This window comes from Castor canadensis, chromosome 1 (assembly GCF_047511655.1).
Source record: "Castor canadensis chromosome 1, mCasCan1.hap1v2, whole genome shotgun sequence".
In the NCBI taxonomy this organism is placed as follows: domain Eukaryota; kingdom Metazoa; phylum Chordata; class Mammalia; order Rodentia; family Castoridae; genus Castor; species Castor canadensis.
In genome coordinates this window covers 48,592,263-48,616,060 of record NC_133386.1, presented here as the reverse complement: position 1 = coordinate 48,616,060, position 23,798 = coordinate 48,592,263, and the positions used below count along the sequence as shown (strand labels likewise).

General features: G+C 38.0%; 1 protein-coding gene, 1 long non-coding RNA gene and 1 pseudogene across 6 annotated transcripts in view; 1 reads left to right on the top strand and 2 right to left on the bottom strand.

The window, feature by feature from the left end:
* The window catches only part of Hs3st5 (heparan sulfate-glucosamine 3-sulfotransferase 5), a 286,031-nt gene extending 270,594 nt beyond the window's left edge, over window positions 1–15,437 (bottom strand). For all 5 annotated transcript variants that reach the window (XM_074076162.1, XM_074076157.1, XM_074076176.1 and 2 more), the window contains exon 1: window positions 14,605–15,437. The gene's annotated coding sequence lies outside the window, so the exon portion shown is untranslated. The remainder of the gene's footprint in view (window positions 1–14,604) is intronic.
* Window positions 14,676–23,798, top strand: part of LOC141424067 (uncharacterized) — an 83,971-nt gene continuing 74,848 nt past the window's right edge. The window contains exon 1 of the long non-coding RNA XR_012448892.1: window positions 14,676–14,802. This is a non-coding gene — a long non-coding RNA (uncharacterized lncRNA). The remainder of the gene's footprint in view (window positions 14,803–23,798) is intronic.
* On the bottom strand, window positions 20,200–20,837 carry LOC109676085 (dnaJ homolog subfamily A member 1 pseudogene; annotated as a pseudogene).

Below are 23,798 nucleotides of genomic sequence, written 5' to 3'. Positions count from 1 at the left end.
TAAGACAGCATTATGACAACACACTATGGTAGTTCAAAAAAAACCAAGTTCTGGATATGCAACATCAGTCCCTTTCTTTCAGATTTTAGATCCCCAATAAATATCCTTTGGATTGGGTTCCATAAGCATGAAAAAATATATTAAGTTATAGGACTATCAAGGATTGCTAGTTTGAGTTATCTTCATAATTATTCTCAAGTTACGAGCACTTTAAAAGAAATGATGTTGTAAAAGTTGTATTCCTCAAAATACTGAATACATACTGGACTGCTTTGGAATCTCATCATTTTAGGTTCTCATTTAGCAAGAATTCTGAGGTGAGAGAACAAGATGGAATGGAATAACAAGTGGAAATAGAACAAGAGAAGTAGGAAATAAGCCAAGCCTATTTCCAGTAAAAAACAATGAATGGAATTTGCACTCAGTTTTAAAATTTAGAGACTATATAACATCCTAAATTTGATCACATATACTTTTCAAATACTCATAAACCCTACAGATGAGGAGAGGAGAGGAGAGAGAAAGAGAGAGACAAAGAGAGAGAGAGAGAGAGAGAGAGAGAGAAAGAGAGAGAGAGAGAGAGAGAGGGAATTAGAATCAGAATCAGAAATTACAGGGATTGTGTTTCTATGTTTCTATCTCTGGTACCCAAATACCTCAACTCTCCTACCCCCAACACACACACAGATAAACATGAAAACACCAACACACAATTCCAGTTGGGAGTTAATGGTTGATACTGCACTAATTTTTATCCTTGTACAATCTGCCTGTTTTCCTAAAATAAAAGAAAGAAAAATAATTTATAGCTACTGTTTTTCTCCTTTTTGTAAAACCAGAGACACTCCCACGTAGCACAAGCTCAATTCCAGCCAGACTGTGAGTGTGTGGTATATATTTTTAAATAAAGAAAACAAGTCTTCTAGCTCTGTGTTAGCAAAGTCACCTCTCACTGCCAGTGCTGATGCTAAACATGTAATAATACTTTATTGTCAGGAGTAGGAATGCTTTGCTAATTAAATGCAGCTGTCAGTAATTACTACCTGTCAGTGTAATCTATTTTAGGGAGCTCTACTTTAAATGATAAAAGATGGGCCTGATATTGAGAGGGTGGGGTAGGCAAGGTGACTGCTTCCTTCCTCAGATTAGAAACTCACTATTTTTATGATGAATGAGCAACTTTCTTCCTAGGATGATATCTTAACTGGATTATCCTGTGTGATAAAGTTTGCAATTACTTTTTTTTTTAATATCTGAAACCTCAATGTCACACATTTTTGTAATACCAACAAGTAGTAAGACTTTCATAGTTTTAGGTGTATCCCAACAATGAGTCCTAAGGATAATAGTTGGTAATGGGTGGCATGTTCATGAAAACAACATCAATGTGAAGTTACTGTAATCTTTGTCATCAAATACTTGGTTCCACATAAAGTCACCTTCTCATTGCTGGCAAACGATTAGACACAAAGAATCACTTTGAAGGGAGAGTTGTAACTGCTGTTTGTATATATTTTTCACTGATACTCAATCAGGTTTTCTCTGGGAAAATGTTGAGACTTCAGTTTAAGACATATATCTGAAATGAAAAAAAACCTCATGATGTTTGCATGTAATATTAACTTATCTTAACCAATTCTGAAATGAAACCAATACTCTTATAAGCTCTGTGTCTGTATCACTAAAAGCAATGTCAGGACAAGGGTAATGGCAGCAGGATTCGCTCTATGGGATAGGTGCTGGGGCTGCCACAGATGTTGGCATTGTGTCTACAGTCAAAGGGGAACAGACCTTTTGCCCTCGCCTCCTCTTACTTCCCCTGACATTTAAAATGAATGTGGTAGCAGTGACAAAGGGAAGCTGGAGTCTCAAGGAGTGAAGGGATGGAGTTGTGGAAGGATCAGCAAGAAAAATAAGCTCAGCGGGAAGTATGGAATGAGGAAGGTTTGGCGCACAGTAGTTCTATCCCACTGAGACTTTTCGAAAGACTTACCACACTCCTCAAGTGCATCCTGACTGCCTCATCCTTCTTCTCCCACCATCTGTTTTATATCCAACACTCTAATAAGTCCTCATGTTACTAGACAATTAATTATCTTGTTTTAGGTTCCCACAAATTTGGCAGCCACTCTTCCGAATACAGTACGTTACTTAAATAGAATTAATTTTTTTTTTTTGTCCCAGGGAAAGAAAAGTTTTCAAACAGAAAATAATGAAAAAAGGAGAATTGTCTAAATGCATTTTTTAAATATATAGGCAAAAGACACTAACTTCTGTAGGATACATAGTCCAGTGGGAGTGGTGTAATTGCCTCTTTTTTTCTGTGGTATAAATTATCACTTTCTCTACTGAGAAAACTTGGAATAGTCTCTATTTTTTATTTCTAAAAAATTAAATGTTTCGAATTCCAAGTGATCAAGATCTTGATAGAAGAAAGTGAATACCCAGTGAGGTCCTTAAAAAGTGGGATTTATTCAAAGAGAAAAACCAACAAGGAAAACATGGATAGTGACAGTTTTTTACTTTTAGGGGTTCCTATTACCTTCTCCAAAAAGAGCCTAAGCCTCATACATATTGAACTCAGACTTTCATATGTGCTATATGTGCTGGTCATGTTCCTGGAATATAGTAGGTGCTGGAAGAATAGCTAATGAGTACATACGTGATGATTTTGAGCTATTGTCACAATGCTGAGTTAGTGTTATGGAACTGACTCCAACTAGATGAAGCAAGTAGGTGATGTATGGTGGCAAGATTTTAGACAATAGGGCTAAAGATATTCCTCCAAATCTCTGGCTTATGACAAGAACCAAGGTTTTGTTTCCTCAAATAAGCTTGCTCAGGTTTCACAGGTTCCACACTTGCAATGATCACCATTTTCCTTTCCTGCAGTACATCCCTTTCTACATCAGCTCCCCCCCCCCTTTTTTTTTTGTTAGTACTGGGAGTTGAATTCAGGGTCTCATACTTGCTAGGCAAGTGCTCTACCACTTGAGCCACTCCACCAGCCAGGGCTCCCTTTTTTCAAATGCGGGGAACTAAGACCCCTTTTAGTTCTTTTCTGGAACAATAAAAGTCTTTCTCCTCAAGGCTGCTTTAGGATACAGGAAGTCCTGGCACAAATACTGCTTCAGGTACAGCTAGAGAATTTTGGCCAGTCTGTGAAGGCACAGACCCAAGCTTCCAGGATTGGTCTCCATAGACAGGAGACCACTGTGCTCAGAGGTAACACTTCATTAACCATATTTAGGAATGTTATAATATTTTTCTCAGTATAATTATTAATATATCCTTTATTCACTTTCTAAAGTCTCCCAGTTTAGATAATCTTCTACTTATAACACATATAACCCTTTTGTTCAGCTTTCCAATATTTCAACATTTTGAAACATTTCTATTAGTGTATATTAATTGTACAAAATAATGGGTTTCATTGTGGCATTTTCACATATGCATATTACATAATTTGACTATTTTGAACATTTAATATAGGTAGAGAACTACCTATAGACCAAGTATGACTGATTAATATTGTGAAGAAATTAACTCACAGGAAAATTAATGGTTGCAAGAGAATAAAACTAGATCCTTTTTCAAGGCAACAGAATTATTTGGTAATCAAGAAGCCCTATCTGTCTATCTGTCTATCTATCTACTTATGATCTATGTATGTATGTATGTATGTATGTATGCATCTATCATCTATCTCCTAGTTAAGGTACCTTTTACATGAGTATAGTTAAATACTAACAATAGCACAAAAATTTCAAAGTAAATTTGTAAGTGAAAGCAGGTAAGATTAACTTGCTTCTACTTTCTTATTGCTTAGGGATCTTCTCAGAGTATAATATCTTCAGAATAAGGGAAAATTAGTTAATGCTTTTATGTAATTTAGAAGAAAAACAAAAGAATATAACACAGTACTAAATTTAATAATTTCATTTCATTTTGATTTCAAAAATGAAATACCATAATAGAAGTTACCTGAAGTATTTATATGATTTATGTGATTGTTTACTCACATTGTTTGAATTTCAGATATTTTTAAATTTTGTAATTTGCATATGTATAATGAGCTATCTTGAGGCGGTAACCCAAGTCTAAACATAAAATTCATTTATTTTTAATATATACCTTATACACATAGGCTGAAACTAATTTTATACACTTGTATTTTGACTATGACCTGTAACATGAATCAGGTATAGAATTTTCCACTTCTGGCACCATGTCAGGACTTAAAAACTGGGCACCGGTGGCTCACACCTGTAATCCTAGCTACTCAGGAGGCAGAGATCAGGAGGATCGAGGTTTGAAGCCAGCCCAGGCAAATAGTTTGCGAGACCCAATCTTGAAAAAAACCCATCAAAAAAGGACTGGTGAAGTGGCTGATGGTGAAGGCCCTGGGTTCAAACCCCAGTACTGCCAAAAGAAAAAAGAAAAAAAAACCTTTAGGATTTTGAAGCATTGTGGATTTTGGATTTTCAGATTAGAGATGCTTAATGTGTAGTTTATGTAGTATATTAGATATATCAATGGTTTTAGAAAATAGCATATTGTATTTTACATATTTTGGAGGTAATACTATATTTTATTTATTATGTGCTTGAAGGTAACTTCTTATTTTATTTATATGTGTGTTTACTTACCAGGGTATGGCCACACACATCTAAAATAGACTTGTTTCCACATGTTTGCTATAAGAATATTAATCAAGAACTCATTTCTATTTTAGCACTAAATAAAGATCTATATTGTGATTTTCATATGTTTTTAGCTTACCTTTTAGTCTTATGGAGTTTTCTATTTTGTACATGATAAGATAATTTAATTTTAAACTTACCTCAAATCTTAAAAGAGAAATTGGATTTTTATATCATATTAAGTAGATACTAATAATTGGTTATATATAATACCCTTGCTTTTTAAGGAGAAATGGATGTAGTATATTATATTATTATCATTAGATACATTTAAAATAATTTGCTTAGGAGAAAAATCTCAAAACTGAGATCATGGATTATTATGAAATTTTCTGAAACTTTCTTAATCTTGTATGCAGGAAATAAAATAAAACTTAAAAATTGCCTAATTCCTTATAGGCCATTATTAGTGAGATGAAGATACAAGTTTACTCTCACAAATTAATAGTATTGATAGATAGAGCTTATTCTAGACATGTAAAGCAGTATCTAGAAGGGAGAAGAGGAGAAATGTGTAAGAGAAGGGCAGGGGTTTTCCCTGCTCTCCTAGGCAGAATTGAACCCTCTTCCTCATACTGTATTTCCTCTCCATCGTCCAGTACACTAAATTCTACTCGTTCCTTACCAGTAGAATTTGTTCTTGTGCTTATAAGTTCCTTGAGAGCAAGGACTAAGTCACTGCATGTACAACACCCAGCATACTCCTTGGCATACAGTAGTTTCTCAATAAATAAGTATTATAATAAATTGAATAAATTACCAAGTAAAAGAAAGAAATAACAACATTAGTCAGGCAGAGGTAGGGGTAATATGATTATTCTTCCAATAAAATATAGTTAGATATAAATGGAAAAATGAGACCTGTTGAAAAATATTTCAGGAATGGGGGGAGGGAGGATAAAGGAGAATGATGGAGGGATTCAACTATGATATATTGTAAGAGCTTTTGTAAATGTCACAATTTGTACCCCAAGTACAACAATAATGAAAAATGTAATTAGTGTTTCCTATATTCCAGACAGTATGCTAGATTCTAGATACGTAGGCACTGGTGGGAGGTGTGGAGGGAATGTATATATGTATGTTGTGTGTAGGGATAAGAAATATACCAATAACTCAACAGAGATGATCCACACTTTATAGCACAGGAAGAGAAAGCTAGTCTATCTTGGATTGTGGGGTGGGCTGCAAAGAAGAGGACTAAGAAAATAAAGGGAGGTGGTAGGAAAGATATAAAGTTAGACTTAGGCAGACGTACAGCATGTACAAAGGCATGGAAGAGTGAAGGTTCCTTGCTTGGAACCACCCAGTTGCAGAGAGCTCTTGGAGGAGTGACAGAAGATGAGTCTCAGGCCAGGTCAGATAAAGAGTAAGGTTGAGCTAGTAAGTAGGTTGAGTTAGTTTAAACTTGACCCTGAAGCAGAGGATGTGGAGATTATTCAGCAGAGAAATTCCATGGTCAGGTTTACAGTTAAAAATATTTCAGATATACTGAAGAGGATGGAGACCCAAGGCTGAGGAGGAGGCTACTGTGGTTCAGGTGAGATGCTCCAACGGTCTGAACTAAAGCAGTTGCTCTAGAGCTGGTAAAACAGGTAGGTGTTCTGGAGGCAGGATTGTCATGAGCTGGGGACAGACCAGATGTGGAGGAGGAGGAAAAATACAAGATGGTCCTAAGGTGCCTACCATGTTCCCCACTATGATGCTGGCAACCAGCCATTCTTGGTTTCCCACTTTTCTTGGATATCTTGGCAGAAGATACTGCCAGTGCAGAAGAATAAAATAACATAAAGTACTTTAGAGGAAGTAACATTATAAAATTAAATGCCTTGGTGCATTCACTCACACCTGTAATACCAGCTACTCAGGAGGTGAAGATCAGGAGGATTGAGGTTTGAGGGTGGCCAGGGCAAAAAGTTAGGGAGACCCTACCTCAAGGCATGAGTGGTACATGCCTGTGGCCCTGTGGCCCCATGTATACAGGAGGCATAGGTAGGAGGATTTCAGTCTGAGACAAGCCCTAGGCAAAAATGCAAGATCAATCCAGGCACAGTGTATCACTTCTGTCTATAATTCTAGTTACTTGGGAGGTAGAGACTGGAAGAACTGTTGTTTGAGGCCAGTTCAGGCAAAATGTTCTCAAGATCTCATCTCAATCTATAAAAGCTGGGTGTGGTGTTGTGGGCCTGTCATCCCACCTAAGAGGGAGGCATAAATAGGATGATCATGATCCGAGATGGCCTGGGAATAAATGCAAAACCCTATTTGAAAAAAAATAGGATCTTTTTCCCTACAGAAAAAAGGGATGGGGCATGGCTCAGTTTGTAGGGTGCCTGTCTAGCAATAGTGAAGCCCTGAGTTGAGAGAGAGAGAGAGAGAGAGAGAGAGAGAGAGAGAGAGAGAGAAAGAAAGAAAGAAAGAAGGAAGGAAAGAAAGAAAAATTGAGAAGAGGTAACATTAAGAAAGTAGTGATATATAAAAATTCTCAAGTCCTTATTTTGTAATGCAGTTGATTATTTAAAGTAATTCAAAAACTCAAAACTAACTGCTGCCATAGTAACCCTTGACTGTCTGGTTGTCCATGTCTAAGTGTATGGGTATGAGACAAACATAGACATCTGATGAAGAAAAAATAATTATATCCATAGAAAATCAGGAAATTATTATAGCTAATACTTATTAAGATTTAATGATGTGTTCAGCACTTATATCAGGAGAATAGGAATTAATGTTCTTCACTTTAAAGAACTAGATATTAGGGTTAATTGAATGCCATAGATCTGGTGTAGATCTGGAAACAGAGATATATAACTATATTAAATAAAAATACAATAAAATATTTCAACCAGCTATCCATCTACCCACATCTTTGTACGTGTCTTATTCTCTGCATCTTCTCTCAGGTCCTCCTTGTTCAGGTACCTCAGCAGACTTCTCAGGTTCTAAGAAGCCCATTGGAAAAAGCCCTGAGTCTTTGCTTCAGATCATACACCAAATGCTGTGAAAACATGGGTGAATGGAGTACAGTCCTTCTCAGCCCCTTTTCTTGAGAAGCACTCAGTAAGGTGGTCAGTATAATGATATTCAGGCTCTTTCTGGGCATTCTTAGGAGGGCAGAATGCTTCAGGTCCACAAGAACCCTGGTGCTCCCTGATGGAAAGGGTGTATCAACTTCTCCACATGGTGCTCCTGGGAAGAAGATTCCTTTCTGGTGCGCTCTGGCCCTATACTGTTTCATTTAGCTCAGAAAAAGTAAGGAAATTAGGAACGTCAGGTCATGGGCAGCTGGCTCACAAGATGAGGAAATCCCACTTGCCTTCAGAGTCAATTCCCACCACTGCATACCGAGCAAATTCAACTATTCAGCAGGATTTTGGCAGACTCTTATATCTATTCAAAAACAGATACAATCATTTGCTAAAAATTAATATATTCTGATTTACTGCTTTAGTGTCCATTAAATATGCATATGCAAAGCGTGATATGACAAATTCAAGAAATTAACCTATATTTATATTTAAATTAAACTCCTGTTTTATTGAAGGGAAACAGAGAGGCATCAATTTCAAAGCCCAGAAATCTAGGGATAGTAGTTAGCAGCTAATTGCAACAGAGAAGCCTGCTAAATTGGAAGTTAAATGTGGGTTCTGGAGCCAGATGTGTGGGTTTCAGCCACGGTCCCATGCCCCTACCTCGGTGTCCTTTCTGGGCCTCAGTTTCCTCATTTTTTAAATGGAAATACTAATATGTTCCATTAAATGCTTTGCGAGGATGAAATGTGTTAAGATCCATACTGCTTTGGTATAGAAAATATTAATTAAATACTAGCTAACATCATTTATTATTTTATAAGATAAAGAGATGAATAGGCACATATATTAGGAAAAAAATAAAATGGAGGGGCATGAGTTTCTAAGCTTTATAACCTAAAATGGGATGGCAGAGGTAGCTACCAGTTTTAAATGAGTTCTAAAATAAAATTAAACTTAACATTTTAAATCAAGTTATCCAAGCTTAGTGGCCAGAGTTATGAAACAGCTTTTTTTCTTTATACAATGAATTCTACAAGGTATAAAATATGAGTCAAAAGTCCATGTATCCTAAAACTTTTAACTAATACTTAATATGAAAAGACATAGTAAGTATTTGAATGCCTTTACCAAAATATTTTTTCTTCCCCATTGACTGTATCTGTATAACATATAAATTCCAAAGAATTGTGGGAGTGGGTATAACTGAGAACTTGGAAGAAAAAATCAGCAAGTTAGCTTCTTGTGAGACTTCTTTCAAATCCTGTGCTCGACATAGGCCTTTAAATCAAGCAACATTTTCATCAAGCTTAAGTCTTGAAACATACTTTTGTCTCCATACACTTCCTCCAACAATAAGAGAATCTACCAAACCTATGTTTTACAATGGAGAACTAGCAATTTGAATTTGAGCATTCTATACATTCTGTTTAGCCATTCATAATGAAGTTATGGTAATGTTTAAGATGATGGAGATAACAGTGGATCAGTCACTGCCTCCTGACCATTACTCTATATGATAATCTATGTTAGGCATTTTATGTAGATTATCATCTGAAAGTCTATGAACTGGTATTTCTACTCCCATATAACAGATAAAATTACTAAGAATTTTAAGGCTAAGTAATTTTCCCAGGATGCTAAAACTAATAAGCAGTGAAGCAGGAATTCAGCCAACTCTGTCTGATTCCAGTACTTGTATGTACTACAATAAATACTTTATTTATGTTGAGACAGGCTTGGGATTCTTGTGAATTTTCATTGACTTGAGTTAACTATGGCAAAGAGCATTACAGTGACATTTTAATATATTCCCTAATAGTTCCCCAAACTATACTGAAAAAAGCAAGATTGTTAATATTTATGATAGAACAGTTGTGCTACCTCATTAGCAGTTTATAGATTCTGTTACTTAATGCTAATTATGTCATATATGCCTTTTTAAAATAAAAGGCACAATTATAGGCATCCTTCCTTTTGTCTGCTTCTAAATTTAGACATTTTAATCAGTTTATTGTTTCACACTCCTCACACCACCTCTGTCCTTTCTGTAAGGGCACTCCATCTCATAAAAGTTACTATTTCATAAAGTTTCATAGACAGAATGTCCTAAGATTACCATGAAAAGGAACATTTGAAGAATGTTTGAAGACTTGTGGAATAGTCTGCTTCAGTTCCTACAGTAAGTATTAATGGGATACCTACTCTGTGCAGGTGGGCTTGAAGACAGCAAATCTCATTTCCCACCTTCTATAAAACTCAGAGTCCTTTGACACGTACCATATTGTAACACATAGCTTTGACCTCTGTACAAGAAGTTCACATTATAAGGATATTATGTGAGGCATAAAACATTCAGTATCAGATCCTTTGTGCTATTAAACTACTTAAGTATGGCATCTGTTCTTAAAGTTACCTAATTTAAAAGTAGCTGAACCTTAGAAAATTATTGAGTCCATTAAAAAGTACATTAAGGCACAGCACTCTGGTGCAGGTTATGTCACAGTTTCACCACAGTTGGCTTCCTTATGAATTTCCTAAGTATTCACTCTAAATTGAAAAGTTATAAATATCAATAGCTAGAATATATTTTGTTTTATAACTTAACTTGCTCCTTATTTGGCCCCCTATTAAAGTAAATTTAAAAACTATTCAAGAACAGTGTCATAACATAGTAGACAGCTCGGGCTCAAAGACCAGCTCTGCCACTTAAGAGCCAGAGAGCTTGAGCCACTTTAATGGCCTCAATTTCCTCATCTCCCAAATGTGGATGATAATAATAATTTTGCCTATCTGTTTTCCTCCGCAAAAATGGGTGATGATAGAGTGGCTACCAGAATTTAGTGAATTATTATTACTAAAGCTGCCTGGACAGTGTCAGGCACATACCAAAGGCTACTAGAGGTATTTTTGGAATAAATTGTTCAAAAACATTTAGCACACTCCAAAATTTTAACATCACACTAGTTGGGCATTTATAAGTGTCATTCTGAGGTTGAGGTCCACATCACAAACCACATGTTATAAGGGCATTTTCTACTAGTTGTTATATGAAATACATAGGCACATAGACAAAAACAAATATAGAAATATATACTATATATTCATATATGTATATATTCATACATTTATATGCATATATTTACATATGAAACTTATAAAACTTGGTGTAAAGTTAAATCAGCTCTTCAACTATTTCTTAATACTGACATAGATTTCTTTCACAAAAATTTTCAAGGAAAATCCATTGCAACAAATGTTAATTAATATTAAGACATGTTCATGAAACTTGCATATACAGTTTAGAGAGGTTAATTTATCCTACCTATACATTACATGGATGTCCAATTATAATCTTTTTCTTTTACATTTGCTAAGCATTAGCTATTCTGAAGTGCGTTTGACTCAGATCACTGATTTTAAAACTGCAATTATTAACATCTTGCTTTAATTGCACTTCTTCTGTAAAGGTTAAGACAACATCATGACTCTCAGAAACAAATATTGATTGTAGAGAAACAAAATTTGTCAACAATTAAATTGGATTCTAGAAAAAAATTACATTTTGCTGGTTTTAAAGGATTCATATTCAATTCACAAAAATTTAAATATAGCATTTTTCTAAATAGTAATAAATTATTCCATAATGAAAAGTTTGACTAGTTATTTTGGCTTTGCATTCTGCAACCCCTCTCCCCAAAAGAGACAGGACTTGAATAAAGATAAATCTTTGATTTAATTTGAATAACTTGATTTGTTCTTTCCTCTCAAACTAATCACCTTTCCCTAAAACAAACTACAATTCTATGAGGAAATAACTATTCACTTAACTACACACTCTTATTGGATTGAACTATTGGAGTAAAACATTAAAAATTAAAAATTGCATGTAAGTACCAATAAAATATGCAAGCATTCACATAATTACAATGACACAACCTTAGTGTTACTGTTCACATTCTATTTCAAGAGGTTTTAGAGTCACTTTTAGCAAGCAATCTCTCTACCCTTTCCTGCAAATTTACCTTTAGAGTTATTTTATTGATGAGTGAGGGCCCTTACAATGATTCCCCTTCCAAACATGTCAAGTCAAAGACAATTCTCCTCAACAAAAATTTCCATGAAACATTTCCTTTTTCTTAAAAAAATGCAAATAATCATTTCTGTTAGCTTGTTTATTTGCATATAATTGCATTTTTAGGAGATGTTACTGTTTCTGATATTATAAAAAAACAGATGAGAAAATTAGGGAGCAAAATATTTGTTGTGTCCTATGAATTCAAGTTTGCTTTTTCAATGCAATGTGAACATTTGCATTTACTCATAAATGAATACTAATGACACATTCAGATCTGGCATTGCTCCATAGAAATACACAGAAAGCCAAGGCTGGGAAAGTACACAGTGCACAGATAGTTGCATTACTCAAAGTATTCAGACAAAGAGTGAGAAGATTAGAGTTAATGTCAGTTTTATGAAGTTGAGTCATCTAAATGACAGGGTGGGTTAAGAATAATAGTGAAATTCAGGGTGAAAACAAAGTTGGCTACTTAACATCTTATGTGATCCTTGAGTCAACAGCTCTTTGTTGATCACTAAGTTTGGGCAAGATGCTGTTTCCTTACCTAAACTCTGGCTCTACAGTTCTTTTTACATGGGTGTAGGAATAGGTACCCTGCTTCTAGCAATAATCCTTTCTGTTTAAAATAACACCCCAGCTCAGCTATGCATATTGTGTGCACTCAAGTGCTCAATAAATACGTATTGAATGAGTGAAAATTCAGTGAGTAAGAAGGTTATTCATTCAAAAACATCTGTGTATGCCTGTAAAATGGTAAGGACAGTGATGCAAGCATCATCAAAACACTGTGAGCACCACCACTTCACAAACATGTCAAAGGGAGCAACTTCAAATAGGAACATTTAAGCAGGAGGCTGGGCTTAATCAAGCAACCAGGAAACCTCCTCTCTCCCCAGTGCTTGGGATGATTCTCATTGAATGCTGTATTCATAATTTCCCTTAAAATCTGTTTAGCCATCTATTTGCAAGCATTATTTTACATGAGTAATGGTATTGCCATATACTGTATTAATTGAGAAAGTAGCTTTTTTGAATAGCCCAGGGTAACTTAGGAGAGGCCAGAGCAGTTATCCTCTTCACTACTAAAAATACTGTGCAATGGAGACAGATTGAAACAATAGTTTTCTTCCCACCATTATGTTTCTTATACCATCTTATGTATCTTAGCACAGTTCACTGGTGAATAACTTTACATTCTCCAAGGAGTCTGCTCTGATGCTCATTCAGTCACTTTGAGCAATGACCATTTGTAAACAAATACTGGGAGAAAGGTAAGTAGAATTGTCTTTTAAGAACTTCACCCACTAGGAGGAAACACAAAGGTAACTTTAAAAAAGGAACATAACTGATAGCAATAAAGACATTTTTAAATAGTCTTATCTGATATCCAAATTTATAATCCCTTTAATTATCTTCAACTTTTTCTTGGAAAAAAAAAGCTGAATATATTTGAACTAAATTGCAATGTGAAACCATTTGTCTAAAGCTCTGAAATATGTAAAAACTACTAACCAAAATCTTTCAAAACTATCTGCTTTTTATGACTTTTAGCAAATCATTTTAGAAAGAAGCACTGTCAAAGAAGGATGCCCACCCACTTTTGCTCTCACCCAAGACCCTGCAAGCTATTTATCAGGCAAAGTTTACATAAATCAGACAGAGTTACAATGCAATTAAATGTATCCACAAAGTAATATGATATAAAGCACTTTGCAAATATTAAATCTCCCCTTGAGGGACCAATGCTTTCAGAGAAGACAGAGAGAGAGAGAGAGAGAGAGAGAGAGAGAGAGAGAGAGAGAGAGAGAGAGAGAGAGAGAGAGAGAAATTGAGGTTGAGACCCACCCTGGGAAGACCAAGGACAGCAGAAACAGCTCCCTTGGTTGGGAGCTCTGAAGCATTCAAGGAGGGAAGCCTGAAAGCGGCGCCTACTAAATGAAATGACTTGGAATTTGTAGTGGAGGTTTACTTGGTTGTGCACCTGGAGGCTCCAGGTAAAGGCATCCACACAGGATTGGCGCTTCCCTGAAAGTAGGTGCTGTCCTGAGTCTCAGGTGCAGGAGCCCTGGTGCTCCCTCCATTCAGTAGTCACAGCGACGTCGTATACCTCATGATAATAATATGACCACCCTTTCGATTGCATCCATTCCGTGTGTGAAAGTGTGTGTGTGTGTGTGTGTGTGTGTGTGTGTGTGTGTGTGTGTGTGTGTGTTGGGGATAAGTGGGAAGGGTTGCATGAAGTCCGGCAGCGAGGGTGCTGTGAGTGGAGTGGGGGCGACTCCAAGAGAAGGCGCTCCACCCGAACATTATCTGACTTTAGCCTGCCCTCTGTCTGCTTTATGCCCGGGCCTCTGTAGCCCCCAACTCCTGGAAAGCTGCCCTCCAACACACCCCAAGAGACACTTCACAGCCACCCGGAGAAGCAGTAGCACAGCGCAAGCCCTGAAACTCCACTGAGTGCAGTGAACGCGCTCTCTATAAAAGCGCTGGGTGTAGTTCTTAGAGAAATCCAGAGACAGACTGACTGACACTGTGATTCTACACGGGGAATTGCCGTTTCCTTACTCATTTCCCACTAGTTTAACCTCGAGACCTAGTAAATGTCTCAAAAGTCTTCCCTAGGCATCGCTTAGGAAAACCGCTCCCCATCAAGTGCTTTCGGCAGGCACACACGGTTGTCTCCTCTAGGTGACTTTTCTCCTCATTCTCCCCCAAATCTGAGGTCTCAGCCTTGTGTGCTCCAGCCCCTCCTCCGCGCGAAGCGGGCTATGCGCCCTCCCCGCTCACTCACCATCGTCCCCGGCGGTGGCAGCGGCGCAGGAGGGAGCTCAGGGTGCGGTGGCCGGCCACTGATCGTGCCAGGCCACGGAGCGGTCCCTGCGGTCCGGGCTGCAGTTGGGCCAATAGTTTCGGATGCTCTAGCTTGGGCTCGCCTGAGAGCGATTCGGTGTGAATGAGAGCAAGCAAGCGGAGCTGTGCTTGTGCGCGTGTGAGTAAGAGGCGGGAGGACTCCCATACACAGGCGGTGGCAGCAGCGGTCGCGAGGTCCCGGGCGGGAAGCTTGGAGGGGGAGGAGGCGAGCGAGAAGTAGTGGAGTTTAGGGCGCGTTTCCTGCACTTGCGGGAGAGACTGGAGTCAGGTGCGGTAGGGCGCGCTCCCGTGGCGCGGGCACGGCACGGGCAGCCGAGGGAGCGGGAGTCCGCGCAGTGTCGAGGACCGCAGGAGCTCTGCGGGAGGAGGTGCGCATCCTCCTTGCTCCACGAGGGCACCCGCGCAGCCCCAGACCCTGCGCGCGGAGGGTGAGAGCCTCAGGCGTCCTCAGTGGTAATCCTTGGGCAGCTGGCTCCCTCGAGATGTGCCCAAAAGAGCAACAGTCAGTGCGGCTGGGCTCTTTCCTTCCTGCGTCTTCCAGCCGCTGGTGCCAAGCTGTGCGGGCGCCCCACTCCCCGTGGCTGGCGCAGTCACCGGCGATACCAGGCTCCCGGCGCGCCTGAGCCGGCAGCTGCCTCCCGGAGACGTGCCCAGCTGTGTGCGCGAGTGTGTGTCTAACCGAATCTCTTCCCCTCCATCACTCGGGCGCTCAGGAGGGACCAGGTCCCCGGCGACCAGCTGCAGAGTGGCTTCCAGTCCACACCCTCCAGGCTCTCTTCCCACCCACCCCGCCCCTACTCCTCCTCGCCCTCTTCTCCTCCCTCTGCTCCTCCTCCAGCAGCCGCTCCAGAGCTCCCGAAGGCAGAGAAGAAACCGCTTGGAAAGGGAGGAGGAAAGGGTGGAGAAGCAAGCACAGGTGTCTTTAGCCGAGAGATGGGCGCTCACACAGGAGCGGCTTGCTGCAGCGGGAGGGCAGGGCCTTAGGCGGAGAAGCTGGAAGAGGAGGATTTACCCAGAGGCGGAGGAGGTCCTGCGGCTAAGCCGCCGCGCTTCTCACCCAAGACGGGGGACCGCTGGCGAGTAGTGCGGTGGGGCGGTGAGGTGGGCTTACAGGGCCTCTGAGCAGACTGAGGTCGCAGCTTGGGGAACCTGTCTAGATGACCACGGTGGTGAGAACTGGGACCTAAAGGTGGAAATGACCCAATATATGAGAAGCTGAGACTAGTCTCTCTGGAGTGAGAGGGCCTAGACCTAGAGCTTGGGGGACACAGGTGTCCAAGGAGTTGGACATGTGTGGCTTCAGCATGCCAGGCGAGAGAGTGGGAGGCTGCGAGGAGTCTATTGGAGGCTATGGTGATGCTTTTGGGCTGCTGTGTGTAAGCTGAGTCACAGGGGGCGATCACTGCCTAGTTGGGAACAGGAGCCCAAGGCTCAGTTTTCTTCTAGGTCCCAAGTCCCAGAGACACTCACCTTCCCAATTCAGTGTGTCGGTTCTAACTGATTCTGCTTGCTATTTACTGTGGTCTTTGCCAGACTGAAATGATTCCACCTGATCTAAGAAGAATGATGTGTCGCTTCTCTCCTAAAAGTAGCATCTGTACCCAATCAAAATTACCCAGAAGACTATCTTTCTCATTGATAAAGTTTTTTCCTTCTGAAGTTTCCTGGAAAAAAATTATTTCTTTCTTTCTTTTTTCTTCTCTCTATGCAGAGGCATTAGGTCTCTTCTTGCTTACATTTCATACTAAAAATGTAGTGCACAGAAAAGTTCTCTAGGCAAGAAATCAGTGTTACTGCTTATGATTGCTGTCTGCTTTCAATGACAGTCATAGAATGCAAAGTTGAGTCATCCAGGGGTCAGTAGAGAGGACTGGTCCATTTAATTAGCGGTGTGTTAGAATGATCACCAGCAAGAACACTAGAAAAGATTGCTGGGCATTCTCCGGTATCCATGCCTTTTTATTATGGTAATTTCACTCTGTTAATTTAGTCAATCTGAAAATGAAAGGTCAGATGCAATTCACAAAACACACTATTTCTAAATTCTCATTCAAAAGCTAGCCTCACCTCCTCTCCCAGCATCACCTCAAAAGGTCATGAGTTCATATCTCAAACTACAATTTTAAACTATCAGGCTATTGCCCTGTTGAGTTCTAGAAAAAGATAACTTTGATCTAAGTAAACTATTTACCAACTACACAGACACAATTGTAATCGGCAGCAAAAACAAAAGTATATTGTGTGTATTGAGCAGGAGAGATGGCTGTTTGCCAGATATGTGATCCATTAACCTCTTTAGCTCATTGTTGGCAACAATAGCTTACAATCATATTCTTATGTTTGAAAGACAAGAGATTTTTTTTTCCATCTCAAAATCACAATGCTACATTATGGTCTAAAAGAAACCACAAACAATGAAAGTAATAAGAAAGGAAGAAACACAATTTGCTTTTTTCAACAAATGTTGCTGTTCTGTTGTTCTTGAGGAGGAAAAATTGCTGATAAGCAATAAAGTCCAACAAAGGCCTAACAATAGATTTTGAAGAATGCTTCACTCCATCTATCAGCCCTTTCAATTAGTAAACTTTATTTGAAAAGTTCACTTATAATATTTTTTGGTATAGAGTTTTATTGGTATACATTCTTTCTTTTGAACTGAGAAGGAGGATGGGCTAGAAGAATCTGGTTTCTTATTAATTGTGTTATAGCAGACTGATGTCTGGCAATAGAGGAACATTCAGCAGGCTGTGCTTTCTCAGCAGCCCTAACTTTCCCTTGGAAGATACTTAGCTCTGTAGCTGATGGACTGAAAGATTGTCACTGTTATGTTGACTTGTTTGGACATGATTACACCTGGGACTGGGAGCAGGTACAGTCCCCAAAACTGGGAAACAAAGCACTGGGAAGGCCCTTTGCCTCACCTAAAACTGGAAGATTAACTTAAAGTACATGAGCTTCCCAACACCCACAAATAACCTGGTTTTTTAGCCAGGTGAAGTTCAAAGGTGGGTGAGTGGGATCTTATATTCTATTAGAAACATTTTGGTATTGTGCTAAATTAAACAAATAAGGATAAACACAAAAGTGGCACATTCAAAATTATTTTTAAAATACAACATTGAAAATAGTCAGAGATTCAATGGTTTGGTTTAATCACTAAGGCCAAAGAAAGTGCACAGTAATGAAAACATTTAGTTGATTAGAGTGTTCATTTGGAAAATAATAAGTTTTTCCACAATGTCATCACTCTCTTTTTTCTCATAAAGATGTAACCATTATCTCTTATCCAGTTGGCAGTTCCAAATGGAGTTGCCCCCTCCATGCTTTGAAAATGATTATCATTATTAGGGAATAGAGGGTAGCTGACTTACCTTCCAAAATTTATCTTTTAATCAGCCAATCACTGACATATTAGTTGGTTTAGTAAATATTGAAATTAACTTCTGTGTGCCAATCACTGAAAATCAAAAGATGAATGAATGAAGTACCTGCCTCCATACAGCGAGGTCAGTCATTACAGTGTTATCATATAGATGTGGTGGTCCATGGCCCTTCTCTTGTAAGAAAGTGAACCCCTGTATTCACATCTCCATGCTTCATCAGTATAGTATCTTTTTTTATGAAAGATGTGGTTTTTGCATCGTGTTATGCTGTGTTTACTTATGGGAAGGCTAAAAGTGTAAGGCGACACTCAAGTGTAAGGAAACATTTCTCATGGAAGGGATGGTTCCCCAATTGAATGTCAGAAACTATGAGGATGCCTAAAGAGGATTTTACCTCTTCCTAGGTCTAGACCAGTGCTGGTCAGTAGAAGTGTAGTGCAAGGCACAAATGTGAGCCACATATGAAATTTTAAATATTCTAGTAATCTTACTGAAAACATCAATAAGAAATGTGAAATTAATTTTGATTTATCTTACTTAACATATTCAAAATATTATAATTTCAACATGTGATCAATATAACAGTTCTTGAGGAAATAGTTTACATTTTTTCATACTATTAGTAAGCAGAATGGTTTCCAATGGTATCTACACTTAATCCCTGGTATCTGTAAATGTATCATATTACAGGATAAAAGGGATTTTGTAGATGTGGATAAGGTTATAGATGTTAAAATTTAATCACACAAGTTCTTTTTTAAATAGATAGTATTCTTGTATTACTAAATTTAACTAGTTAAAATAATGTTTCATATCTTTATTAGTCAAAAGTCAATATTTTATCTGGATATAAAAACTCCCACATACGTTAGAAACACTTATAGTCAATATGTTATGGAGACTTTCATACATTTCAAGAATTGTTCAGATTCTGATATCCAGATATAAGAATGTGAACAGTATCTTTTAAACATACAAGTAAAACTATTAATCGTAATATATTCCTAACATTAAATTCTCATCACTTTTGACCATGAGTTAAATGGTTTAAAGTAAGCCTGCAGCATACCTAAGAATACCTTCCTGTACGGAACATGCAAATTACTTCTTCTCCACGTAAATATCATCTCTTCCCTTTAACTTTTAAGTTAACCTACTCCAGAAGTTACTATTTTAGGGGTTTATCTTTGTCCAAATAGAAAGAAATAAAATGTAACCAGGAATGATTAACATATGTACACTACATGTGTGTGTGTATATCTATCTATCTATCTATCTATATACATATATATATAGTTTTTATAAGAAATGAATTTTAATCTGTTATCAATTTGTCTATTCTACTACATATATATATTATATATGCTCTATGTGTATGATATATAATTATATGACATGCATGACTAATATATATTATATAGTTATATGAAAAACTATATATGTATGATTATTTCTCTCATTGATACTATAAGCTAAATTCTATGCTATTGCTATCTTCAAGTAATAGTTGAGGCAATAGAATAAATTCAAGGGCATCACAATGAATTCCACTTAATACAAATAACCATACAGAGTAATACTTCTCTACAAATAAATTTAAAAAAATTTCTAGGTAGACACAAAGTTTTGATTTCATAGTTTAATAATGAAAGGTTGTACACAGAGGTCAATACATTTACCTAGCATTTCATATTTCATACTAAGCTTGACAACCTACACAGGTAAAATCAATTACAGGCTATTGCTTAAAAATGGTAGGGGAAGTAGTATTAAGCTTCATGTTGCACACTGTATGTATATTAATATATGTAGATATGTATATTAACTCAACAAAAGGATTTTCATGCACACATATAATATACTTTGATCAAAATTACTTTCAAATACTACTGTAGTTGAATATTAAAATAACAGCCAGTAGTGGGCATATTGAGATTATTGCTCTTCACTACTACATATAGAATACCAACAGTGAGTTTTATTCACTGGTATCATTAAGAATTTGAGGACTGAAAGTGTGGCTCAATGGTAGAGAGCCCTTGCCTAACATGTGTGGGCTTCTGGGTTAGATTCCCAGTACTGAAAGAAGTTTGGCACTGAAAATTATCTCTGTAATGGTGTTCTTCATTCTTTTATGTTACTCCATTGTACTGGCACCATCTTTCTTGATAGGGCTCAAAGTCCACTAGTTCTACTTAAGATTCATGAGTTTCTGCTGTTTTTTTCTTCTCAGATAAAAGCTTTTTTTTTTTTTTTCCAGAAAAGAGAGGTGGTCAAAATAGAGAAAACCATTCTCAGGAACATTTACCTTAAATTTGGTGATTATAGGGCCCTTTTCATATGGTCTTCAAAAAATGCCCTCATTTAACACATACTTGACATCTCTATGATGGATGATATGACCTGGAGGATGAGAAGTGATACCATGGTTCAAATGTCCGAAGTGAATATTGACTTTTGAAATCTATGTAAAGGTTCAGCCAGTTATATAAAAATATATATCAAAAAGATCTCATTGCATAAGATCAGCATGGTCCTTCTGGTCTAAAACAATTGTTCTTTGCTACCTTCTACATGGAATAATTATCTTCTGGTCATCTTTCATGTTTTTGTTAACTTGTAGAGTCTACTTTTCTTGAACTACTTTCCTTCCATTGCTCTTGCATCTATCTCAAGGACTGGCCTGTTCTCCATGGTCCTGTTACTCCATGCACATAGACTGAATTTGCTGAACCATTCCAGGCCCTACCTGATGAATTCTTATTTGCATTCCAGCACCTCAGTGATAGGGACAGTACCCTGCTCCTCCCTTCTTACCATCTTACCCTTCACATTGGTCACAAATCACATCCTTTAAAGAGCTATTTCTCTTGCTGTACCATTATATAAACTTCTGCTGTTACAAAGAACTGTTGCACAACATTTTTACCTTTTCTTCTTCTCAGTATCTATCCTTCTCTAAAAATATATCAAAGATGTCATGGGGAAGTCCAAAACACCACCTGTTTCACTCTCTTTGTATGCTATTTTCTTGCACCAGAGAGCACTTCATAAAGCATAAGAAATCTTATTAAACTTCCTTCTTTCAGTTGGATTCTTTTCAGGGTGTTACTTCAAAACCAGTTTCCTATAAGATTTTTTAAACTCCTGAGCGGCATTGGGTTTGGCTCACAAAACATCATAGTAAGTGATTTTTTCACCATTTTTCTACCTCTTTCTTTCCTTTCCTTTCTTTTTCTCTCCTGATACTGGAAGTTGAACCCAGGACTTCCTGCATGCCAGGGAACTGCTCTACCACTTGAATTGTGTCCCAGCCATGGTGTTTATCTTTTGGTTTTGAGATAGGGTCTCCCTAACTTTGACCTGGCTGACTCTGAAGTACTGAAATAATATGTGTGTACCACCCACCCAGCTCTTTCACCATTTCCTGTAGCTGATGAGTGATGGATGATTTGGGGAAGCAGAAAAGAATTTGGGAAATATTACTCCTCTGCCTCTGAGCATTCTGGAAAATTCCCTCACATGAGTTCTTAACAGCATGTGATTTTCTCAGAAGAGAAGAGACCTAAGGAAAATTCAGAGCTCAAAGCATGAGAAGGATTCAAAATGTCCTTGCTGGTTTGAAGATAAAGGTTACAATGTGGCAAAGAATGCAGGAAACCTTAGGAATGGAGAAGCTACTGGGTGACAAGGAAGGAAGGGAGATTTCCAGAGCCTCCAGATAAGAATGAAGGCATGGACTACTGCATTTGGCCTTAATAGGCTAAGCAGAGGATTCTGCTTAGACACCTAGAGTACACTGGGGCTTCTCACCTACAGAATTGTCACATAATGAATGAATGCTTTCAGCCACTAGATCTAAGGCAAATTTTTATAGCAGCAGTGGAAAACTCATACACTTATCAAGTCTTGAAATTTAGTGTGTATTTTACACATATGACACTTCTTATTCCTGACTAGCCACATTTAAAATAGCCATATGTGGTTAATGATTACAGTATTGGACAGTGCAAATTTAGACCAAGGAAAGTCAAGATGCCTAGAAAGCACCAGGTTTGTTGACTGAGTACAATATCATCATGTGGAGAGAGAACAAGGAAGCCGGGTGCCAGTGGCTTATACCTGTAATCCTAGCTACTCAGGAGGCAGAGATCAGGAGGATTGCTGTTGGAAGCCAACCCAAGCAAATAGTTCTCAAGACCCTATCTCAAAAAAAGAAATCACAAAAAATGGACTGGTGGAGTGGCTCAAGGAGTAGGCCCTGAGTTCAAACCCCAGTACTGCAAAACATAAAAGGAAGAAAGAAAGAAGAGGAATAAGAAAGGAGGAACCTGGTGTTTTACTGTTTCCTCACTCTGTCCCATGTGAATAGAGACTATTGCTTATACAGAAAACAGGCTAAACTTTACTAGCTAGATATTTTGAATTCACTGGATTCTGGTATCTTTGATTTTATTACTTCCAGCCTATTAAATTCTGTTTTGAATATTCCATGTTTTATCTCATTAAAATTTGGAGTAATCAAGAGAAGAGTTGCTGCTTGCACTTGAAATCACTTTCAAGATAGAGTATTATGTGGTGGAAGGTGGTAAGCACATGCAATCCTGGAAGATCTCCAAAGTGTTGGGCTGACTGATTCAGCATTCCTAGGATGCTGTCACTCCTTGCCAGAGAATTTGCCTTTCAATATCAATCTTCTGAGGTTTATGGATTCTCTTTATTAAGAAGAGTGTAAGAGTGATCTGGCCACGGCATTTGTCACCCCGTTGATTGCCAGAGTTGATTCAGCTGATCTGGCTGTCTGGTCAGGTGACCCTCTCCGCTCTCATTGCTCCATTTCCATCCTTCCTGAAGCTGTGTGCTTGGTTGAAGAGGATGACGTTCCCCAACAGAGGAGGACCGTTCTTTGGTCAAGGGTATACAAATAGCTGTATCCCCTGCTAGAACCTCCAAACAAGTTCTCAAAAAGAGTGACTGAAGCTAAACTCTGGTGGCTCATGCCTATAATCTTAGCTACTTGGCAAGCCGAGATTGGGAAGATTGCGGTTCTAGGCTAACTCAGGCAAAAAAGTTTGCAAGCTCTCATCTGAATGGAAAAAAAACAAACAAACGGAAAAAAAAAAAAAACTGGGCATGGTGGTGTAAGCCTGTCATCCCAGTTACTGCAAAAGAAAAAAAAAAGAAAGAAGGGTGCATGTTTTACAATTTTAATAATATTCCATGTTTAGCTTTCTAAAATCATCTTCCCTAATAAGTGAGAAAATATGAATTGACTCTTTAAAATGTAGAAGGAGTCAACCATTGTAATCTGGGACTACATTAGGAAGATTTTTGCCAAACAGTAATAAAATTGGACTGAGTTTAAAGGGAAAAAAAAAGGAACCTAGAACAGGAGATAACAGAGGGAGATCTTTCCAGTTTTTCATGAAGAGTGGGTTAGCAATGTGAAGACAGAAAGTACAGTTTGGATTGGTTATTGATTCAAAGTTCCTTTATAAAATATTTTTTGTGGTTTTGGGGTTTGTGTACATTGTATAATGTTTAAATAAGTTAAATATATCTATCTCAAATATTTATCATTTCTTTATGGCAAAACTATTTGCAATCCTTCTTTCTAGATTTTTGAAATGTACAGGTTCTTTTTGAATACAGCATGGAAATATCGTATATAAAGCTATATTGGAGCTGGAAGCTCTAGATCTCTAATATCCATCAACTGCCAAAGCTGCGA